This window comes from Elgaria multicarinata, chromosome 8, assembly GCF_023053635.1.
Source record: "Elgaria multicarinata webbii isolate HBS135686 ecotype San Diego chromosome 8, rElgMul1.1.pri, whole genome shotgun sequence".
Taxonomy (NCBI): Eukaryota; Metazoa; Chordata; class Lepidosauria; order Squamata; family Anguidae; genus Elgaria; species Elgaria multicarinata.
Window position 1 is genome coordinate 48,815,351 of NC_086178.1, and position 8,631 is coordinate 48,823,981.

Below are 8,631 nucleotides of genomic sequence, written 5' to 3' on the forward strand. Positions count from 1 at the left end.
GCTTCTGAAGATCAGCTAATTAATGGTTTTGTGCCATATCTATTACATTGTGAGCCTCAGAACAGGGACTGTCTTATCTTTTAATCTATGTACAATGCTGAGAAAATTTTGGATGCCTTATAAGTGAATAATAATGTGAATAATAATATTGATCAACATAATATCAGAATTAATATCAACATGCAATAACTATGTGTAAAAACTTATAAACTGTCTAATAACTGTCAGTGTCATCCTATACACACCTCGTCAGAAGTCTCATTGAGTTCAAGTGGACTTAGTGAGTAGAAGCTGATGGCTCCAATGTCAGTGTGGCAGTGAATCCAACCTTGGATAGATCTTTTAGAGTTCTGACTGGTTCGGACTGAAATCCAGAGCAGACTCACTGAGATCAGAGCCACCAGGCTCCACTGACTTAGTCCCAGGTATGAGTATATACTGTACACACTATACACTCTATAGAGCATTCAGTCCTATGCATGTACAGGACTGCAGCCTCCTCCAACTAATATACAGTCAGTGGGAACATATCATTGAGTCCTATGGCTAATTGGGATTCCTCTTCCTTTTAGAGCACTGCAATCTTGTTTCTACCTTGGGAGATTGTCTTCCTTGGCTGGCACATTTCTTAATGTCTGTGTGGTTATTTTTAAAGTGGGCTTATGCGGAGAAGCCAGGCATGCTCTTTTGAGAAACTGACCATGTATCCCAGGGCACATCTGCCTCATTCCTGGAAATGGGGCCAGATTTCTCGGCTCTCTGAAAGATGATGGCTGAGGCTTTAAATACATGTCTAGTTACTATAACTGGCTTCACAATCATGTACACACAGACGACTTTCTATTTTCTACAAGATCTTCTGCGCTTCTTGACTCCGGAGCATGTTTACAGCCCCTCCTTGTAGGGACATGTAATGGCATATACCTTACTGATGGGGAACTAAAACCCCAGTGAGAAAAGGCATGGGCGGGTAACACACAGAAAGATTTGTTGGCAGAGAAACTGACCCAGTTTTGTTTTTCCCCAGAGAATTTATTCTCACAGAGATTATAATGGTGATGATTGTAATGAATCATACATAGGACTGGGAAAGACCCAGGGGCTCAGTTAGTCCGAACTCCACCTGCGGAGTACAATGGCCAAGAGTCTGGGTTGTGAGCCACCACCTCTTCAATACAAGTCTCACCTTTGGTGTAAATTTACAAGGTAGCCTTAGGCAAACATCTCTCTCTCTCTCATTGCTGGAAGCATAGGGCCCTTCTCCTTCACCTGTGAAGATCCCTGTGGAGGAGGAGGAGGAGGAGGAGGACACGGACACTGCTTTCACCCGTATGCTCCCATCAGCGACTTTTGGACCATCCAGTGTCAGGGATAGTGGATGCATTTTGCTCTCAATGCAATATTGTTCCTTTTCTTATAGGAATTTGTTAATGGTTGTTGTTGTTTATTAATTTCACTTCTATAATGCTCTGCAGCTGAGCTCTCTGGGTAGTTTACAACAATTCATAACAATTCATAAAAATAGTCTAAAAAAAATGACATAGAAAACAAATTTAAACAATGTAAACAGCTAAAACAGTTTAATATTCCCCCCTAATAGACCTGTTCTAAAACAGCAGACATAGGTGCCTCGTCATATGCCATTAAATGCCTGGGAGTAAAGGGTGGTCTTTACCTGGTGCCAAAATGCTGACTGGCTCAATCTACGCTACTGCTTTATCGAGGTATTGAAGTGCACTGATAACTGTTGGGGTGCATTCCACATGCTGCTTTCATAGTGTTATTTCCTGCTTCTTATTCCACATTATCTGAAATACTGCAGCAAATGTCATTGTGTGCCCTACAAGGTATAAATGCAGGGATACAGCATTACCATGATGGGATCGTAATGATTTAACACAAGGCGTAGATCTGGTTGGCACCAGGCAAGCCTCAGTGGGGAGCTCATTCCATATAGGCAGTCTAGCAAATGGACGTGGTTTTGGGAAACTAATCCCAATTTTGCAATTCATGGTGTGGCCTTCGGCAAGTCCTTTCTCTCTCAACCTCAGTCCTTCATCTATAAAACCAGAACAGTAGTGACGGGGACTTCCCCCGGAGGGAAACTCACCTGGTTCCCTCATTAATGACTTTTCATCACACAGTGAAAACCTTCCCTTTTAGGAAGAGTTTGAGGGGCTCAAGGAGTTTTAACTTTGTTGGAAGCTGTTCTAATGTTATTGGTGGGTTTTTTTTTACTTGTCTTTATTTAGGGTGACCCTATGAAAAGGAGGACAGGGCTCCTGTATCTTTAACAGTTGCATAGAAAAGGGAATTTCAGAAGGTGTCATTTGTATATATGGAGAACCTGGTGAAATTCCCTCTTCATCATAACAGTTAAAGCTACAGGAACTATAATAGAGTGACCAGATTTAAAAGAGGACAGGGCACCTGCAGCTTTAACTGTTGTGATGAAGAGGGAACTTCACCAGGTTCCCCATATATACAAATGACACCTGGTGGAATTTTCTTTTCAATACAACTGCTAAAGATACAGGAGCCCTGTCCTCCTTTTCATAGGGTCACCCTATTTTATTCTGCTGTTCCTCATTTTTGTTGTCTGTTTTTAGCTTTTCTTTTTGTATATTTCCACTTTTTTATTGTTTGTAAGAAACTTTGGACTCATTTTGAGGACGAGTGATATAAAATAATAATAATAAATGATAAGGTTTCCCTTCCTTAGTTTGTTGCAGGGCTCCTGCACAACAGCTGCTGAACAGGCAGAAATTGGCCAGGTAAAATTGTGCCATCACTGTTCCGGGCAAATGCTTCACCCACTGAATTCCTGTTTGTCATAAGGTGGCGAAAGGCACGAGAGCCCTGCCAAGGGAAGAAGGGAAAAAGGAGGTGCCGCCATCACATTTGTGACCTACTTCACCGGGTTGTTGCGCAAATCAACGTAATTGAGATAGTAAATGCCTTTGCAAGTTAGAAATGTTATATAACAATAAGTCATCGCTGTGAGAGCTGGTTATTTCTTGTACATTTTCCTCTTGACACCAGGCTTACAACACATCCGGCTTTGCCAGTTCTGAACAGAAACCCTCCCTTCCCTTCCAGCACTGTATTTCTGCCATCCTAGGAGTTCCTGCCAGCTTTTCCGCTCCTGTACTGAACCTCGGGCGGTTTGTTTGTGGGCGCCAACATTACATTCCAAACTAAGCTTGGAACCAGCCATCACTGAGATGTTGCTGATAAGAGCTAGTATTCAGAGAGATAAGGAACCGAGGAAGGCCTGCACGTAAGTCCTGCTGCACACAGTTAGGAAACCTCCGACGGGTTCGGAAGGGCTACTGAAATTGGGCTGGTGAGCTCTTCTGTCTCTTTCTTCTCAAGTCCTGTACTTCCACCTCGGAGGAGAAGGACATGTTTCACCCCTTTCTGGTACCAGCCTGCTCTAAGGCCTCCTTAGGTACCTGCCCAAGACATGAGGCCAATAAAGAGGGAGAGTCAGAGTCAGACAGATGTAGACAGAGAATGTCTGCTGAAACCTGCAAATGTCTGGCTAATTTTTGTTGTTGCCGTCTCTAGAACTGCAAGGATATGACCACTGCATCATTCACTGACAAAGTCTAGGAAGGTGGAGATCATTTTGGGTCAGTGATGTAGTCATGCACACTTATCAGAGAAACAGGTATTGCAGGCTCAAGACTCATTCCCACTACCCCACTGTTTAGAATGGGGGGTGTTGTTGTCTTATGGCTGACCTGAGGCAAAAGACAAGCTGCCCCCCCCCCATTTCACATAGAGAAACTGACTGGACTTCAACACTGGGGAAGGGGCAGCATCCTCCACTGCACCTGGGGGCAGCAAAGTAGCATGGGGGCACAGGCCATGAGACACACACCGCCCGGCAGTGAAACTCTAGTGGAGTTCTGGCTGGTTCTGACTGGAACCTGGAGTGGATTGACTGGAATGGGAGCCGTCAGCCACTGCCACCTGGTCCTCTAACACCTTGCCACAACTCACCCCTTCCCCCCGGCAACTGCTGCTCGAGACAGTTGCTTCCATCTGCCTCATGGTAAGGCCAGCCCTGTGTTGGATGCATTCACCTTGTCCTAGCTTCAGCCATGCATAGAAAAGGTATTGACATATAATTAGTTGCATCACTAATGTGGGGGAGGTTTTGCATACCATTAAAAGCAACACAATGGTTTATTTAATGTATTAACTTTGAGGTAAAACAGCTGTATCTGCTAAAAAGCCATCAAGGTGGTGTACAGCAATTTAAAACAATAAAAGCTTAAAAACAAAAACAAAAACAACCCAAGAACATTAGAAACAGTAAAAACATTAAAACTACATATTTTGTAAAAGCTAAACTGAAAAGATGCTTTTTCACACCCTTTCAAAAGGCCAAGAAAGTGGTGGTGGTGGGGAAGCACAGTTTACAAGGGAGTGCATTCTATAGTTTGGGGGCAAGACAGGAGAAAGGCCTTTTACGTGTGCCTGACAGATGGGCTTCTGTAGGGCTTCTCCTACAGATTTTAATACCTGGGCAGGTTCATAGTGAGACAGACAACCCTTTAGATCAGGGCTGGGCACTGGGCAGAAAGCAGATCTCCAGATGGTTTGGACATCATCACCTGGCCTTCCTGACCATTGGCCATGATGGCAGGGGCTTCTGGGAGTTGAAGTTCAAAACAGCTGCAGATCCACCTTCCGCCTACCTCTGCCTTAGATAGCAAGTTCCAAAACTGTTTAGGACTTTAAAGATTAAAACCAACAACACCTTGAGTTGTGCCTGGAAAGCAATTGGCAAACAGTGAGGGTCTTTCAGGATAGGTGTAGTATAGTCTGAATACCGTGCACCATTTAGCAGCTGAGCTGCTGGATTTTACACCAACTGAAACCTCCAGACACTCTTCAGGGGTAGCCTCATTGCACATACCTATTTAAACCTAAACTTGAACATGTTTTTGAAGGTTAAAAAAACCACTAAAAAAGTTAAGCTGAGCTTAATTAGGAGCTTCGATTAAACCAATAGTAAAAAAAAGGTGCAGGGTTATAATAACTGTTGGGCATGATCCTGTGGCCCGCCACTGTATCCTCCTCACCTCCACCATGTCTGCTGCTCCATGTGCAAGAGATTCCTGCCAAGAACACTGTCCGTCCTCCCACAAGTGGAGAGTTGTAGTCATCATGGGAAGACAATGGAGCCACATGTTACACTAGGACAGCAGATCTCAAACTCCCCTCCCCCTCAGACCACTTGAAAATTGCCAGGGCGACTAGGGAGACCATTTTAAAAAATTATTCTACAAATTAAAACACATATATAACTTGTATTGCAATAACCATACTCTTGGTTTTCGAATGCAATGGATGTGCCCACCTTGATGAACCACATTCCGTGAAATCGGGTTCATGACTGTCAGCTTTGACCTACGACCGGATTCAGCGTTCATCTTTTATCAGTATTTGGAAGCACAGGTGCTGGTTGTCTACCTTTCTGTAGACCATCTGAATAGACTTCATGGACCACTGGTGGTCCTTAGACCACACTGAGAACCTCTGCAGTAAGGTCGATGTGAAAACTCCCAGAGTGCTTCTCTGGGGCATTTCATAAAAGACACACAGAGCAATGTGAGGTTAAATATGAAATCTCCTTTTGGAAACATTTTTAAAAAACACAGAGAGGAGGCTGTTTCCTACACCTGGATTAAAATGTGCAGGGATGCTAGTTAGTGATCCCTGAGGAGGGCATGCTATGCAGTAAGCAACCCAGAATCAATGCACAATTCTTCCATTGTTCATGACTTTAATGATACAAATAGAAGAGTACCAGTTCGACCAAGTATGTGAGCAGAGTCTAAACCAGTGGGGGCTGGTGATTCTGATGTCAGTGGGACAGTGAATCTGCTCCAGGTTTCAATCAGGCCTGTCAGAACTCTAAAGGAGCTACCCAAAGTGTACCTTGGATAGCTCCTTTAGAATTCTGACTGGTTCTGGCTGAAACCTGGATTCACTGCCCCATGGACATCAAAGCCACCAGCCTCCACTGGTCTTAATGGCAATGATAGCTCCATCAAAATCAACATGATCATCAAAAGTTAAGCATGGACTCACTGCTAATTCAGGCTAGTGGTACTAGCTTCACACAGCATTTGTCCTTGTGCCATGGGCAGATGAGGATTGGGAGAACTTGTAAACATTGGAAAGGTTCCTCCAAGGCCTCTTTTTTTATCTGCTGCCAGGAGCCAGATATTGGAAGAGGTAATGACAGCACCAGCACAGGATGAAGAGCCCTCCTTCTAGCAGGTGGCTACTAGAAGGAGGGCTTTCTCCTGGCACCCCAGTTCCACAACTGGCACCCCAGTTGTGGAATGAGCTCCCCAGAGAGGTCCGCCTGGCGCCTACACTGTACTCCTTTCGTCGCCAGCTGAAGACCTTTTTATTCTCTCAGTATTTTAACACTTAATTTTCACTTAAATTTAAATCTTACTGTTTTAACTCTGTATTTTAATCTTATATCAATTTTGCTGCGTGGTTTTATCCTGGTTGTGCTTTTTATACTGTATTTTGTAATTGTGCTTTTAACCTGTTGGTTGTTTTATTGTGGTTTTAATTTTTGTGAACCGCCCAGAGAGCTTCGGCTATTGGGCGGTATAAAAATGTAATAAATAAATAAATAAATAAATACCCTGAGAGGGACTGAGATTGGGCTGCCCCTCTGGGCCAGGGTCATTTCCTCCAAGGCCTGTACAGAGATTTAGAAGCAGACTGGCAGTTGGGATGTCTGAAGAGGCTTGCATGCAATTTTGCTCCCTCTCCAGTGTCAATTTTATTGTCTTATAACTATATGGTTAGCTTCCCCAGGAACGTCAGTTAGTAGGTGGGATATAAATAGCAAGGCCAACAAAAAGGGAGAACTCCACAAGAAATGCCGGAAAAGTCGAGGCCAAAGGGGTAGAAAAAGGATGTTTAATACAATAAAGGAACTCCAATGAGTTTTGGACCCTCAGGTCCTTCTTCAGGGTAATTAAAAACATTGTATATCATAGAAGTCATACAAATGTGCATCAACGTATAAAATAATAAAATGGTAACACAGAATGAGAGGCTCAAAGCATACAAGCTATTTACAGACTTTCACGTATTGGAAAAGCTAGTGTGTTGTTGTGGTTAGACTGTTGGACTGGATGTTGGGAGATCTGGGTTCTAGTCCTCACATGGCCGTGAACCTCTCCAAGTGACTTTGGTTGAGTCACATATACTCAGCTAAACCTACCTCGCATGGTTGTTGTGAGGATAAAATGGAGAAGAGGAGGATTCTGTACATCACCTTGGGTTCCTTGGAGGAAAAAGTCAGGATATAAATGCAATCAATCACTCAAGATAAACTGACTTACTTGTTTGAATGTAATGGACATAATTTGCTCCATAACCCCCAGTCTGCTATGCTATGTTCACTCTGAGGGAAAATGCCAAGTATTTAAATACACAAAAAAATAATTAGAAACAGCTGTTTTTCAAAGAAGTACTGCAAGGTCAAAAGACTCATTAAGACCAAAAGGAATGAGTTTATTCAGCCTCAAAGTCCACCTGGTTTCTCTTTCAAAAAGAATCCTGTCTTTTTCTTAATCATTTCTATTGCCCAGAATGGAATGTCTGTTATTCCATGGGATTTGCCTTTCTGTTGTTGGACTAATGATACTACCATAGTTTCATGTTTGATACTGCTGATATGTTCTCCTATTCTGACCTTAGGATTCATTGTAGTTTTTCTTATATATACTGTATAATTTGTTACAAAGTATAACACACACCACAAACTTACTATTGTAAATATCATAGTTTGTATTCTTTTCCATCTCTAGAATTCACAAAGTATATTGAATTATAAATATATAGTTCACTGCCCCCAAGAACCTTAGTAGGTGGGGGTATAACACCCCCAGACTAATATGGACACTTATGAAACACCAAAATACAGAAAATCCATCACCAAAAGAGAGGATACCAATTTGTATAACATTTGCAGATGCTAATTGGCATGTATAGAAATCATTTATATTTATAGCAAATATAGAAATCATTATTATAATTTAAATAGAAATGCAGTGCGTTTCACCATTGTGTGGAAGACAGTGACCGGGGTGACCTGTGGGCCTACCTGTTCAGTCTGCTGTTCAGGTGCTAATTGATGATGGGCAACTTTTTATCAGTGGGGCTGTGAATCCATTACAAGTTTCAGTCAGAACTCTGGTTCTGACTGAAACCCAGAATGGATTCACAGCCCCACTGAAATTGCAGCCACCAGCCTCCACTGATTCTTATGGTCTTGATTTATTATTTACAATATTTATATACCGCTCCATATCTAAAAAGATTCTAGAGTAGTGAACAATAAAATATAAAAAGATAAAGAAATAAAAAACCATATTGAAAACAGTTATTTTTAAATAACAGACTGACAGTGGCTGATCAGTCAAGGAATGCTTCCTGGAACGGAGCAGTTTTCAGGCACTGGAAGCAACACGGTGTTTGTGCCTGCCTGACTTACAGGGGCAGGGAGTTCCAAAGAAAGCGGGGCCACCACACTGAAGGCTCTTCTCCTAGTGGACTCCAATCAAGCCAAAAGTCCATGTG